The following is a 16453-nucleotide window of genomic DNA, read 5'->3' on the forward strand; positions in this document are numbered from 1 at the left end:
ACAACAAAAAAAGCCCAAAACAGAACAGATCTAACTTATGGTTAGTAATACATCCAAAACCTAGTTCCACGTTCTGCTTTCATATTTCTGAAACTTTTAGCATCCAGAAGATTGTCCAATGCTGCAACAGCATCTAAGGCATCACTAAACAGAGATGATGAAAAATTAAAGCAAAAGTGATTTCCATTGCATCTAATTGATACCATCACATAGTTCCTCCACCAAAACCAGTAAATAACGCATTATTAAAAAACATTACAATTACTGTTTAATTCTTATTACATTCAAGCAGCAGCAGTGGGAATTTGAGCGTTGTTTTTTTAATGCTTATTATGTGTGTCACATTTCTTAAGTCAATTCAATAGTTCTCACACTGTGGTCTGATGAACACTTTCTGGTGGCCCATGGAGAGCTGGCAGTTCACATTGTGCTGGCTCTTGTCCTTGTTTCCAGCTGCTACATTGTGTTAGAAGAAAGCTAAAAATACATAAATACTTTCCTACGATTACTTTTCCGTGCAAGCAATTTCTCAAGTTGCCACGGGGATGTTATGTGATAATGAATGGGAGAGGAAAAAGAGGTCCATGGAATCATGAACAGGGATGGGTGAGGCAACTGCTGTATCAGGGGCATTTTATACTTTATAATGCACATCTTCAACATCTCAGATCTTTAGTTAAGGAACTTAAACTGCAAATTGTGAGGAGTCCAGGGCACACTTGCTTAGAAAACTATAAAAACAACAAATGTTGATTTTAGGGAAGTCCTACTGCAGATTTGGGAGGATTCATTACAGAAAGAAACTAGCAAAGCTGAAGTATAGGAAATATGGAATCATTTTTACATGGTTTATGAACCTGCATGTTAAATATTCTAGTCTCAAGCAGAATTAAACTCATCTGTAGCATAAACACACTAACACACACACTGTGACTGAAAAAGTCAATCTGGTGACTGTAGACTTTTTAAGAAGGGAAATTGTAAAAACTCAGAAGCACAAAAATGGCTGTCCTAAATACTACACTAACTTTTTGTTTGCAATCACTTTTTAATTGCAGTAACTTTTTCAACTGACATAAGTTTCCATAAATGATAGGCTTTTGCAACATTTCAGCTGGCATGGTAATACAAATGGCAAATATTTTTCATGGTCTTCATTGTCCAGCATTGGACTAAGAGGATTAACCCAAACTAGCTTGAAACATAGGGGAGATTCTACAAACAGCTATAAATGAACAGTTTCTGGATGTCACACAGTCTAGCAAAACAAATTTGTATTTTAAATATTGGTAGGCTAGCAGCTTTCTAAGTCATAAGCAGGCTGCAGCAAGAATTCATGCGTGGGAGACACTAAATTTAAAAGCATTTTGAAACTACAGCTATGTACCAGTCCATCTTGACTCTATTTCTTGTCTGGAACACAGAAATGGTATATGATGTGTATCAGACTAAATGTGTGATCACTTGGAACTGCATATTCGGGCTTAAAATCCCATCGAACTACCACTTAGTCCTTAGTGCAAGGTCAAAGTCACACAATTCACACAGATTATTGCCATGGCTTTATTTCAGGTGCTGTGTTATATTTCAGCTCCTTTACTACTATATTTTAAGCATTTAATTCCTAAATACTACAGGAAAGTGACTGAAATGCTATAGAACGATTAAGTGCATGTTTTAGATTACTTCTTTAAACATTAAAAAGAATTATAGAAGTGATTTAAAAACCAAGTTATTTTCTTCTCACAAAATCACTGCAACAGAACAACTGCTCTATATTTCATAGATTTCAACTGCCTCATTGAAATACATGACTGAGTATGACTTAATTGTTTGAGGGTTTTCACACCTAATAATACTATTGTAAAGGAGACCAGTACTTCATCCTCCCTGCCAAGAACAGCAGAAGGTAGTTGTTTCTGTGGAGCCAAGCTCTGCAACACCAGCTCCCTGCCTGCCCCATTCCTGGTCACAGCCTCTCCAGGAATAGCTCAGTTTATGTCTCTGTCCACCCACAAATTTCAAATACATCCCAGGCACCTATTTGAAGCCACCACTGCTCCCAGTGCTGCAGCAGGACAGGAAAGCGACAGGGAATGGCTGGGTGGAGGAGCCACTGGGGAAAAGACAGCCCAGGAAATCTCCAAATCCTCCAAAGCCAGAGAGGCACTGATGAGTCTGAGGTGCCCAAGGCTGTGATGTCATTAACACATTCTGGAAGCAGTTTTTCAGGAAATGAATCATGGAAGCAAGTGAAATGCAAAGATGTTTTAGGTAACTGTGTCCATCCTCTGTCCATGAACACTGTTCCCTCCAGTACAGCTTGTTATTCTAGTCTAATTTTAAGGGACTAGTAATGGAGCTTGAACCACATCCTTTGGGAAGCGTGTTCCATAATCTAATAAACCTCAATGTTAAGATTCTTTTCCTAATATTCAGCTAAACATTACTTTGCTCAGCTTCTTCTACTTATTCCTTTAAGTGGTTCTATGTAATACCATAAAACATTTCTGCCCCAGTTCAGTGTTTACAGCCCTTAAATAAAAGGCACAGTCAGGTCTCCTTTGTTGCCCAGCCAAATTACATACACACATTTTTCTTTCCTTTCTTTTAAAGTCTTTTCCAGTTTGCTTCCTGCAATTAATCCCAGCTCCAATACTTTGCACGACCTTTCAAATGTCAGGGAACTGAAAAAGATTGCGAACACAAAATTGCATAAATTGATAAATAAGCAGATCCCTCATTTCACTGCACAAACAGTTTATTTCATTTTAAACCATTCACCTTCCTTTTTATCACTAGATCTCAAGAGATCTTTACTGTGAAATCTGAAATGATCCAAGCTTTCCTCGAGGCAACCCATCTATTGCATTATTACTCTTTTTCTTGAACTTTAAAATAAGGAGACAATCATATTCTACCAAGACTGTGAGGCTCAGCTGCAGACTTGCATCCTCATTAAAGCTTTTCACACCATAGAGGAATCAGAAATTCCATACCAAATACCAAAGAAGTATTTAATCTGAAAAATGACGAAAACATTCAAAAACAAAGTCACCTGTAAACTCAGTGAAATTATACTACCTGTAACTATATATACTATTAACAGTTGGATTTGATGATCTTGAAGGTCTTTCCCAAATTTGATGATTCCAAGAGTCTATGATAAATTTAACATTTCCAGATGGGGTCTACCTCTCACTTGCCCAGAGATGCTGAAGCATGGAACAGCTTCGTTAGCTGGAAATCCCTGATGACATTTTTATTATATGTAATTGGAGTATGAGTAGTAGACATACCCAGAGACAAAGATCTTGAAGAATTAAGTAAAGCAAATTACATAACATACTTCTGAATCAAAAGGACAAATAAAGCTGAGAACAACTCTAACAAATCATTAATTCACTTTTAGAAATATATTTAAAGTATCTATAGGAAGGGAACGTCTTAAGCAAGGAATCCACATTTTTATTAGCCCAGCTCCTGGCCTGTTGCTGGCAATACCTATTTCAAACTCCTTTGGACACAAGTGATACAATTTCTGAGATGGAACAGTACTCCTGCTGCACATTTGAACACTGTCCAGTATAACTGAAGCTGCAAATGTGACCACAGTATCAAGAAAAAATAAACGAAGGTTTTATGATATTACACAAGAACACAATACCACAGTATTATGACTATTCGGAAACCAGGAAACTAAGTGCAAGGTTGAAGAGAGTGAGAGAGAGGAAAACAAATGAGAAATGTGGGAAAAACTGCAAATCCACACAGTGTTGGATTTAATTTTAGAGGAATTGTCTGACTCAATCATCTATCCACCTTGGAACAGCAAATCTCACGCCAACAACAAGTTCACATAGAGACATTAAAAAGGAGTTGTTGGATAGTGGGGTTTGGGATCTTGTTTTGATCTGGGTTATTTTGGTGGAATTCTGGGGAGAGAAGGTTAGTTCTTGGAGGGTTTTCTTCAGGCTTTTATTTTTTCATTATTATTTATTTAATTATATATGTTTTTATTCGAAAACTCCTCTGGCTTTTGCCCAGAATACCATCTCCATATTTTTTTTGTTCTTGTCAGAATGCAAGGGAACACAGTGAATGTGTATAATTCAACCAATTCTGGAACTTCGAGTAAAATCTTCTGTGGACTTCAGCAGGCAAAATGAGAGGCAGAAACAAACACAGAAACATGCTACAAAATAACCATCTTGGCAGTATTAATTTTAAATAGTGCTAATCAGGGTATCAATATTAACTAATGCATTTGATGCAGGACCCTCAGGAGAACTTCATCCTCACACATAATAGGGAAGGGGGAAGGAGAAAGCCAGACAACCAATGAAAGAAGTGACCTGTAAAGTTGCTAGACAGGTCAAGGCATCCAAGAAATTATTTTTCCAGAGCAGTTAGATTTTTATATCAGTTAGTGAGTTTACCATATTGCTCCTGTTGGCTTGTTGCGCCTGCAGGCGCTCAATTCAACTGTTTCTTGAGACATGAGAGGAACAAGGAATAGCTAGCACAGCAAAGTCAGCACAGATCTGCTGCTTCCCTCCTTGACCTAAGTTTCACTCTTCTAGACTTGTGAAGCACCTCACCACTGGTACCTGCAGCAATTCCAGCCAGCTTCTCCATCAGCCTTCAGGAGAGAATTCAAAAACAATTAAATAAAACTCCTAATACAAGCACCACTGGAAAACTTGGGAATTACACAGCTCAGGAATGCTCTGGCTGCCACCCTTATTCCTGAGAAGATCTGCTCACACTCCTTGGAGCTTGCCACCTCTCCCCAGCACAATGGGCAAGTAATTTTTTAACCCAGCATGCCCCTCTTTTTTTCTTCAAGAGGTCACTGTTTGTGTGAGGTAACCTCTGCCTCTACACTACCTGCCACTCCAAGGACAAGACAAACTTTAAGTGTTAATTCTGGTTGAAACCCAGTCCACCAGCAACTGCATGGAGCAGGGAAAGTCCCCCTTGGATCCTGGAACAGGCTCATGGACCTCAGGAGGGGTGCTGCATCCCGAGCCTCACTGGCATGACACTCTGTGGAACACACTTCATGAAAACTCAACGTTCAGACAGTTTTTCTGCCAGTTTTTCAACAAGTTTCTGCTCAATGTATGCAAATGGCAAGTTTTGGGACCTTGTAACTTGGCCAGATTTAGTAAACTTTAAGAGGGATTGTAAATGGCACATCTCTATCCACAGCTTCACTCCCCTAAGCCCCGCTTCCCAAATCTCAAGAGCCTGTTCCAAGGCATGAAGGCTCTAAAACTCCTCAATAAAACAGATGTAAGAATTCAGCATTGGTTAAGTAACATTTTTCCCTAACCTCATTCTCAGAAACAGAAGAACTGTTTTCAATTAAAGCAGTGCCAAAAAACTTTAAAAAAAAAAAAAACTTAAAAAAAGAGCCTAAGGAAGATACTCAGCATGAAAAGTTTCATCACAAACAACTGAAGTCTGAAAAAAAATTATGAGCAATTGAAAACTGGATTTCACTACAGAAAGTGCTCTATAAGCTTATCTTGAGACATCAATACCAGCTCCAGTCATACGAACATTATTAAAGTGGCAGTTTTAATGATGAAGCGTTGTGGAAAGCAGCAATGCTGAGGAATGAAGTCCTACCCCCAGAACAAGCGTGCCACAGGCAAAACTTTTCATTATCTTGACTAGCAGAAAATGCCTCCTCAGCTGAAAGAACCCAGTGTCCCTGCTCCCTCTGCGAGCGGGGCGTGAGCTCCTGCCAAGGCTGACGAGCTGTTTTATGTCAGCACCTGCCCTTTGGCTCCGCTCTCGGCACTGACATCAACTCCAGCGGCATCAGACAGGAACACGTTTCTGTCACCAGACACCACGGCTGGAGCCACACCAGCAAAACACGGCTGACACTCACGGAACACTCTTTGAAGCTCTCCTGTGGATCCAACACCGACTGAATTCCCTCTCTTTCGGGTTGATGGCCAGTGTGGAGGGGATGGTGTAGGGAAAGGTTTTGGTGTGTCAAATTTACTGACTATGAAAACGCTATGGAGGGAGAAAAAGGCTGACTAAGTATTACTGACTCTGCCTGCATATTAGTTCCCAGCAAAAAACCATAGTTAACATTGAAATTTTACAGAAACATGTGCTAACACTCATCGACTTTACTATTAAAGACAAAAATTACATATATAGTATTAAGATTCGTTCCAAATACTGATTTGCCAATTTATGGAATGAATTACACAAAGATTTGCATTTATATGAAAAAAATATATTTAGAGGCACTTTATTTTTCCTCTAGCACGCACGTTTAGTTCCATAATATTTCATCTTCAGTGCCCAAAAATGTTTTTACTGCAGGGCAAGGGACTCCTCTGGGCTTTTCCTGTTCCTAAGCATTTTGCAATAGTGCCAAGCCATAAAGGGAAAAGAATTTTGCTCTCAGGGCACAGAGTTAGGAAATAGTGAGGATAAGCTATGTCTGCCTCTCTGCCACCACCTACAAAGGGGCTATGCCCCTACCTGAGAAAGAGGAGTTAATATAACTTTTTAATATAATGTACAAAGCTATTCTTACTCTGTTTGAGACCAACGTAGGAATTATAAAAGCAAATTTGAGCAGCACGACTGCCCTCGAGGGTGACACTCGGTATCACCACCTCCAGATTTGCATGTAGATCTCACTTATGTGGAAGCTACTTGGCAATCCCAGGCAAGTCCTATGATGCAGACAAACTTTCTAGGCTTCCATCATCAGCAGCCGCCCCCTGTGTAGAGACATCCTTTCTAGGCTAACAGGTTTTAAGTAGATAATTTGAATATTGTAATATTTTTCACAAAAAACATTTCTTCTATCCTAAACGTTCACAGAAACACACAATGATTTGGGTGGAAAGGGACCTTCAAGATCATCTCATCCCAAACTCCTGCCTGCCATGGGCAGGGACACCTTCCACTGTCCCAGGCTGCTCCAATTCCCATCCAGCCTGGCCTTGGGCACTGCCAGGGATCCAGGGGCAGCCACAGCTGCTCTGGGCACCCTGTGCCAGGGCCTGCCCACCCTCCCACCAGCAATTCCTTCCCAATATCCCATCCAGCCCTGCCCTCTGGCACTGGGAGCCATTGCCTGTGTCCTGTCCCTGCATGCCTTGTCCCCAGTCCCTGTGCAGCTCTCCTGGAGCCCCTGCAGGCCCTGGCAGGGGCTCTGAGCTCTCCCTGGAGCTTCTTTTGTGCAGGATGAAACTCACTCCACATTCCCACAACAATTACTCAGTAAACTTTATGGAAAATCACAAATGCCACCAAACTATTTGGCACAAGCTGACAGCAGGGCCTTGTGAGCAGGTGTTTTCAATTACAAGTAGCAAGATAAGACAATGAGAACCCCCTATGTGCTGTATTTACATCTTATAAAATCACCTGAAATTGTTTGGTATGTTGGAATCCTACACACATTATCACATGCAAACAGCATGTTTTATTAACCTTGAAGCAAGGCCCAGCAGTTAAAACACGAGGATAAAGATCAGGACAGTGGAATTTTATTCCCAGCTGCAATGTCAACTGATTGTGCAATTCTAGCCAAGCTTCAAGCATGTTATTTCCTCTTTTTCCCCTATCTATAAAAATGAGAATTTTCTACTTAATAAGGGCCTTTACATCCTGATGCCCTTGGCCTGAACGTGCGTTGTTCCTGAGCTGATGTTCCAATTTCCGAAGAGATCTCTGACCCACTGAAGAGAGACAGAGCAGATTATATACACAACAGGACTGATTACACACTCGTTGTGTATTTACATACAGCCAGCTAATGGTATAGATATACAGAACATATCAAATTATACAGATATAATTATATAGACATATAAAAAGACAGGTCTCCACTTGACAGATCCTCTCAGAATGACAATTGCTGAGAGAAGCAGTTCAATAAATATAAACTATTGAGGCAGAAATTAGAAGCCAGCAGTGTATTAGATGGATAAACCTGATACTAAACTTGATATTATGCGAGACAAAATAGTTTTTCCTAAGAATATTTTTATATTTTGTACTATTTACATTTCTGCATATATATTTGCTTTAATATGTTCACACATGTCATATTTGTATATGCTATATATACATCTTATAAAATCACTTGAAATTGTTTAAGTGGGAACCTTGCAAATTACCACAGAAAAATAGTATGACTCCTAACTAAGCATCATGTTGATATAATATGTTCTAGATTTATGAAACAATTTATTCTCATATGCAACTTATAAATTTTATTTTTATATCTCTAGGTATTTTTATACCTAAATGGTATATTTTTGTATAAATATACTCAATATATAGACACAGTACACTGGGTCATATATATTTCTATTATTAAGTGTAAGTATGTTCTTTTTTTTCTCTATAGTCTGTATTTTATTTGTATTTTATAGTTTTTCTATTATATACATACACATCCACACACAGAAACTAGTGAGTACCAAATAACTGTCAAATGCTGTGGTGTCTACAACATCCCTCATTCTTTGCAGAATTAATTTGATCCAGATTTACCTTCCAGCTGAGAGTAAACTCTGCTGAAACCTCCCATATATCTACTTTCTTTTCTTTTGCAGACAAGAAAAAAGTCCTTGTTCCAAGGTCATGATGTGGCTGCATCCCTGCAAGTGTCCAAGACCAGGTTAGATGGAGCTCTGAGCAACCTGGTCGAGTGGAAGGTATCCCTGCACACAGCAGGATGGTGGAACAAAATGATTCTTAAGATCTCTTCCAACCCAAGCCCTTACAGGATTCTACAATTCTATGACCTGATTTTTTTTTTTCTAAAAACAAAAACCCCCACCAGTTGCCCACACAGATTTGTCCAAAATTCATAATTCAAGTGCATTAACTATGAAACATTCAGAGGATTCTTCAAGTTTCCAAGTTTCTTATAAAACAGAATTTATTTTCCTAGTTAGCAATTTCAGGATAGCACTTACCCTAAAGATTAAGAAACAGGTAAGAAAACAGGTTCAGCTTATGAATTCCTAGGTGGCAACAAGACAAAGTCACCACATGAGGGCTTAGATGGGATGTCTCTGTTAGAGACCCTGAACAGACGAAAAAGCACCATAACTCAACTGCAGAGAAAGGAGACTACTAAATGTAAAGAGATTAAGTTTTTTCCAAACCAGGGGAAAAAAAAGGTATATAAGCTTTGGCAAGTTCAATGCTAAACTGGAGTGAGTTGAGCCAAAAGTAATTTGGGAACAGCCTGCTAAAGGTATAAAAATCAACAGTAAAGGCTTTTCCAAACAATCTGACAGCTCCTCAAAGAGGCCAACAAGCCATGGAGGCCTTTAGGGAGCACCCTGGGAAGGTCAGGCTCTGGCAAATGAACTACTCTGGGTGCATTTCCCTACACTTTCTGCACACTCCATCAACAGATATGATGCATGACCAGCGAAAACAGCAACTGCTGTGGTGTCCTCCCTTGCCAACAGGTCCCCCCACAGCAGCTGAAGGCTCTGCAGAAGCCCAGAAGGTGAGGGGCTAACGTGTATGCCCCAAACACCAATAGCTGGATGGCTGTGGAGCCAACCAAGAACCAAGAGCAGTTGCTGGGAACAACAGCCAAGGGTTGTTGGTAAGAATACGCATGAGAAAGACCAGGATGTGGCTGCAGAAGGGGCCACAGGGAGGAAGTATAGCACTTTCTGGGACAAACACCCTTCCCTTCCCTTCCCTTCCCTTCCCTTCCCTTCCCTTCCCTTCCCTTCCCTTCCCTTCCCTTCCCTTCCCTGAAACTTCCCTTTCCCTTCCCTTCCCTTCCCTTCCCTTCCCTTCCCTTCCCTTCCCTTCCCTTCCCTTCCCTTCCCTTCCCTTCCCTTCCCTTCCCTTCCCTTCCCTTCCCTTCCCTTCCCTTCCCTTCCCTTCCCTTCCCTTCCCTTCCCTTCCCTTCCCTTCCCTTCCCTTCCCTTCCCTGAAACTTCCCTGAAACTTCCCTGAAACTTCCCTGAAACTTCCCTGAAACTTCCCTGAAACTTCCCTGAAACTTCCCTGAAACTTCCCTTCCCTGAAACTTCCCTGAAACTTCCCTTCCCTGAAACTTCCCTTCCCTTCCCTTCCCTTCCCTTCCCTTCCCTGAAACTTCCCTTCCCTGAAACTTCCCTTCCCTGAAACTTCCCTTCCCTGAAACTTCCCTTCCCTGAAACTTCCCTGAAACTTCCCTTCCCTTCCCTGAAACTTCCCTGAAACTTCCCTTCCCTTCCCTGAAACTTCCCTTCCCTTCCCTTCCCTTCCCTGAAACTTCCCTTCCCTTCCCTGAAACTTCCCTTCCCTTCCCTTCCCTTCCCTGAAACTTCCCTTCCCTTCCCTTCCCTTCCCTTCCCTTCCCTTCCCTTCCCTTCCCTTCCCTTCCCTTCCCTTCCCTTCCCTTCCCTTCCCTTCCCTTCCCTGAAACTTCCCTGAAACTTCCCTGAAACTTCCCTGAAACTTCCCTGAAACTTCCCTTCCCTGAAACTTCCCTGAAACTTCCCTTCCCTGAAACTTCCCTGAAACTTCCCTGAAACTTCCCTTCCCTGAAACTTCCCTGAAACTTCCCTTCCCTGAAACTTCCCTGAAACTTCCCTTCCCTGAAACTTCCCTGAAACTTCCCTTCCCTGAAACTTCCCTGAAACTTCCCTGAAACTTCCCTTCCCTGAAACTTCCCTGAAACTTCCCTTCCCTGAAACTTCCCTGAAACTTCCCTGAAACTTCCCTTCCCTGAAACTTCCCTGAAACTTCCCTTCCCTGAAACTTCCCTGAAACTTCCCTTCCCTGAAACTTCCCTGAAACTTCCCTGAAACTTCCCTTCCCTGAAACTTCCCTGAAACTTCCCTTCCCTGAAACTTCCCTGAAACTTCCCTGAAACTTCCCTGAAACTTCCCCTTCCTCTTTCCCTTCTTTCCTCTCTTTAATCCACCCCCTGTCTTTCTCTTCCCTTTCACTCTACTCCTTTATCCAAAATCCATCAGCATGTGCTTATACTAGAAGAACAGCCACAGCAATTTCCATGCCAAGAGTGTAATTCATTAGGAAAGCTTCCTAAGCTTTTATGGACCCTCTGACTTTTGTCATTCCTTCTGACCCTGAACATCTAGGTCCTCTCTTATCCTAAAGCACCAGACATCACAGGCCCAACAGGAGGCTGCCTTTGGAGTAATATCCTTCACAGGAAGGATCAGGACACGATTGAGGGAGAAATTCAGAATTTTTTTAAGAAATGCAATGTTTTTATATTTTCCCACAGGACTCAACACCCACATCAAGCCCTGAAAATTTCATACCTAAGAATCCTCACCATAGATACAACTACAGATAAGCCAGACTTCTCTTGCTCAAGTTTAAGTAATTTAAAAAAGTATCAGCAGCTACAGAAACACATGACCTCACATTAAGGAATATTCCAATGTAGTTATAGTAGTAAAAGGTCCAGTTCTAACTCAGACATCTAAAATAAGCACAAATTTGAGTAAACATGCCTTACACATTCAAGCACAGTATATGGACTTCATTAATTAGTTTTTAATTATCATTTGAAACAAGCCCAAAAGAAAAAACGAAACAAGATACTGTTTAATTAATATACTTCTGAACAAACCCCCCAAAGCAAGCATCAACTTGTTTGAGGAAAGCATGAATTAACGAGCTCCAAAATACATTCAGAACAAATTGGAAAAAGAAAATGTACAATAAATCAACCATTCCATTCCAAGCTTTTACTTCCCCCCACACCTCTCACACTGACATAAGAGTTTAATGGTAAGACACTCCCCCACACACACATGATTGCAATTGATGGATCATGGACCACTTTACTTTTAATTCTAGTTGAAAGAATTTGGCATGCTATAAGATTATAAAATCCCTTCCTACGCTTGTGGAAGGACACAATGACGGCTGCACTATGGACATACACAATACCCATATTAACCAGACAGAACTATACATTTTAATTTATACAGTCATTACTTCTTTTCAAAGAATGCCTCCTAAGGCAGAAAAAGTGACAAGACAAAGGGATTGATTTGTACAGAAGGTGAAATGATTATTTAGTACTTATTTTCCATCTTTAGTAATTGCATTGTGCTTGTTTCAAGTATGTGCCAAACCACAGTGAAAATCTAATTTAAAATTAATTAACTGGAGAACTCTACATACATGCCGAAGCTAACCTCTACAAAGCTTCTATCCTTTAAAAAATTGACTTCTGCAATTTGCAAATATGCCAGTTCTTGACATACCAATAGGATGCTGGAATGACTTAAAAAATTACTCCAAATATTTGAGCATGCCATGAGTTTCAGCAGACTGGTGGTGGCTGTGGTGGGGAGAGGGAGTGCAAAACACAGAAGGGAAAAAAAGATGCTATTAAAAAGACAGGAAGAGAAACACTGTAAGAGTGATTGAGAACACATTATTTTCCAATACACAAACTGCAAAAGCTCATAAGGTTATTTTTTCTTCTTCCAGTGAAAATACTAAGAAGCCAAATGGCAAAGATAAACGTTTTCTATTTAGCAAGGACAAAAATTCCCCAAGTAGCTATGTATTATATGACAAATCATTATCCTGACTAGACAAGCTACATAGGATTACATTTAAAACATTTAGTTGACTGCTCTGGAAAATAATTATTAAATTTTATTCTCTATACATTGTTCAAAGCAAGTTTGCCTTCAGTTCTAAAAAACTTTTATAAGTCAACGGAATGCACCAAGGGAACAGGAAAACCTTGGAGGAAGAGACAAGAGTAACAATTTACTACTTATTTTCATGGTATCACTTGATGCACTGATACAGTAAACTTCCACAGTCCCGCGAGAGCACATATTAAATGTAATGTATTTTCTATTCATAAAGCAGCACAAGCATAAATGGCAAACACACCCAGACCAGCCACACACAATAGCTTTCCCTGCATTTGTTCATTTTAATGCTGCAATTAAATCACTCGGCTCTACCAAGTGCTGTCACCAGGACTTTGTTTTGTGACTGCTACAGCAGTTTAAAATTGTTTGTTTGGGAAACAGTACAACTCTTGCAAAGCTCCAGCATGTTTTCAAACTCGGGATAGGGAAGGCAAATATATCTCAGAAAAGGAAAAATTTATATAAATCTTCATTATTAAGCAATTTGAACCAATACAGCAATTATAACAAAAAAAAAAAAAAAAAATGCACTGACAGCAGCCACAGCATGTTAAAAGGCTGTAGAAAAATTAAACAGAACATTGGGCAAGAATAGGAACATGGCTAATGAGCACATTTTCCATCGAGGCTAAGACTATTTCAGGACAACTCTCTTAATTGCAAAAATGTAAAATGCTGCACTTCCAATTGCATAAAGCCTTTACATAACAAGCAGCTCTCTAACCTAGATTATATGTGATTCCTGTCCAAAAACAACAGTGACAACAATCAGAGGCTCTATAGCTTCTGTCCATCTCCCAGGCTGCTTGCACCAAGAAACAACACCTTTAGAGTGATGACTTGCAGCAAATCTCGAATCTAACTCTTAACAGAAAAGACAGCACACAAAATACCCAAACTGAAAAACAGGAGAGCAAGTCAAGGAGGGAAAAGAAGCCTGAAACCAATAAAGATTTCTCTGTAGCAAAATTAGATTATCTTTAAGCATGTTGGTAAACTCCACTCAATGATCACCAAACTACTACTGAGTCAAGGTGAAACAGCAGACTGCCACTAGAACTTGTGTGCAGATCTTACATTTGATTTTGGGAGCAGATGCTCCAGATGCTGTTTGAGAGAAACCTTGGAAGACCAACACTGCTTCTGGAAATGCCAATGGAATAACAGCTTGCCACCTCTCACTTCTTGGTCACAAGACAATTTAAAGAGGTTGACTACAAGTCAGCCCGAAACCTTTCTCATCACAGTCATCTGATTCATTTCACAAAATGTTTGGCAACAGTAAAGCTCATGGAGAATCACAAGTAAGGTCAGACTTAGTAGCAATGAAATCCCCTATTTAGTCAAGAAAGGGAATGTGTCTGCTTGGTGTAGTCCTAGACTTGCCATTATTTTTTAAGATTTCTGCTTCATCAGGTGGGCTTTTTAACTTAAAAAAAACTACTCCAGATTTTACATATCATCATATCACTATGGTTGAAAAGATCTCTAAGGTCAAGTCCAACCATAAATTTGTTGCTGTTCATTTTTCTTGAGACTAAATGACTAGATCATTGAGGAAACTTACAGTAAAGTTTTCCTGTACAGAGATACAAATAGAATCCCAGAATGGTTTTAGCTGGACGGGACCTTCAGGATCATCCAGTTCCACCCTTGCCATGGGCAAGCATACTTGCTACTAGATCAGATTGCTCCAAGCCCTGTCCAACACTTCCAGAGGGAGGCAGCCACATACTAACACTCAGAGTTGGCTCACCGTGAAGATCAGCCATTCTGCTTCTCTTCCCAGAAAGTTAACAGCTTTTGAGGACCAAACTTATTTCTAAAATTATGGAAATATCCATAATTTCCACCAAATTAGATGCCTCAGTGAAGACAGAACTTTGTGTTAAGTCAGGACTAGTGTCTGAAAAGTTCTGAAGTCAGCCACACACGTGGATGACACACAGACAGACAAAATGCTGTATGTCCATGTCTTGCTCTCCATACTGTGATGTGGAAAAGCAGCACCCAGTTCAGCAGGCCAAGGAGCTTTGCTTCATTCCCAGTGCCCAAAGGGTCTCTTGGGCCAATGAGCCTACACAACTTCAACCACGTACTAATATCAAGAAGTTCAAAGTAATTGCTTGAGACACTTGAAATTTTGATTTATCTGACTTTGAGACCACAGGCCAATCAACTACTTACTAGGAAGGGAAATTTTTATTTTCACTTTTTCCTCTGCAGGTGATAAGACTTGTTGGGAGCTGTTCCACTTCCACTGATCTGTTTGGAAGGATGTTTGGGTACAAGCCCTCCTGCTAGAATTTAGTATATATTCCATACTACAACATAAGGCTTCTGAGAAAATCTTCTCAGAGAAATCTTCCAGGAAAAATGTGTTTTAAGCAGCGTACTTCCACATTTACAACTACTTTTTCTCCAAGGAGAGCCTTTCCAACCCAAAGGACTCTTTATTCCACTACACAGGAAAGGTGGTGTTTTGGTTAGACATATGCAGTTAAACAAAAAATTTTTGGACTAGTTACCAGGTCTCAGAAGTATAATATCAAATTCTGTCCATCAGAGCTTTCACGGGCATTCAAGCTGCTGTGCCTGACTGCTACCATCACCAAGATCATAAACAGTTTACTAATACATCCCAGCAAGAACCCTTTATGCAATTCATTGTTAAACTCATTACATTTTTAAAATCAACAATTACTACTTTATTTTCCAGACATGTTTTTATAGCAATTGTTCTTTTATAGAGGTTCTAAAATGCAAGTTTCCTGTGTAGGTAATTTCTTGTGAATATCATCATGTCTGGCTTGTCCTGGTACTACAGAAATCCAATGTAGTTCCAAACATTATATTTCAAAAATAATTCAGTTCTCTGTTGAATAAAACTGTTTTCTTTTTACTTATTCTGCTCCTCTTGCCACACTTTTCTGTGAAGCATCACTTAATAAAAAAGACTCAAGTGTTTGTTGCTGACCATAGAAATCAAAGTTCTTCCTAATGTTATTTAAATAACTAGATATAAAGAAATTCTAAAATTACATCTTACGGTTTTAGCTCTTTTATCTGAAAGATGTCATGTATTTCCTCAAAACTGGAAGTGGTTGGGGACATGTTATTTCAATACCAGACATTCGTGTGCTCTGCATGTGCTGTACCACATGACATACCCAGTTTGCATCTGGAACGTTGCACAACTTTTCTCCTTCAAATGGTTAAGTATTTTAACTATGCACTTTTTCAAACCATGGCTATCTGATTGTTTTCAGCAGGAACTGTGTAAAAACCCAACACAGTTCACTCAGTAATCTAGGAAAAATTAGATGCTCCTCTGTTTCCAGGCATCACCATCACTAAGAATTCAGAGCATGATCAAGAAGTGTCCCCTCTTTCCTTAGAGCACTTTGTACCACTGCAAAAACAAACAGGCTGAAAGTGCAGGGTCTCATCTCAAGATTTCCTCTGAAGCTACTGGGATTCTGCACAAGCACACAATGTCTTTGTGCATAAGCAGACCCCAGAACCACACATTGCAAAGCTATAAATACACACCCTTTTCACATAGAGGAACATGAACACTTTTATACCACACAATCTGCCATCATCATCTACAAAATTACTCTTTACTTAGGAAGGAATTTTGGCTTGTGAAGGTGATGAGGCCCTGGCACAGGGTGCCCAGAGCAGCTGTGGCTGCCCCTGGATCCCTGGCAGTGTCCAAGGCCAGGCTGGACTGGGCTTGGAGCAGCCTGGGATAATAGGAGTCCCTGCCCATGGCAGGGGGT

At 40.2% G+C, this 16453-nt stretch overlaps 1 protein-coding gene across 6 annotated transcripts in view; it reads right to left on the bottom strand.

The window, feature by feature from the left end:
• The window catches only part of DYM (dymeclin), a 208125-nt gene that overhangs the window by 136304 nt on the left and 55368 nt on the right, over positions 1-16453 (bottom strand). The window lies entirely within an intron of this gene.

This window comes from Oenanthe melanoleuca, chromosome Z, assembly GCF_029582105.1.
Source record: "Oenanthe melanoleuca isolate GR-GAL-2019-014 chromosome Z, OMel1.0, whole genome shotgun sequence".
Classification (NCBI taxonomy): Eukaryota; Metazoa; Chordata; class Aves; order Passeriformes; family Muscicapidae; genus Oenanthe; species Oenanthe melanoleuca.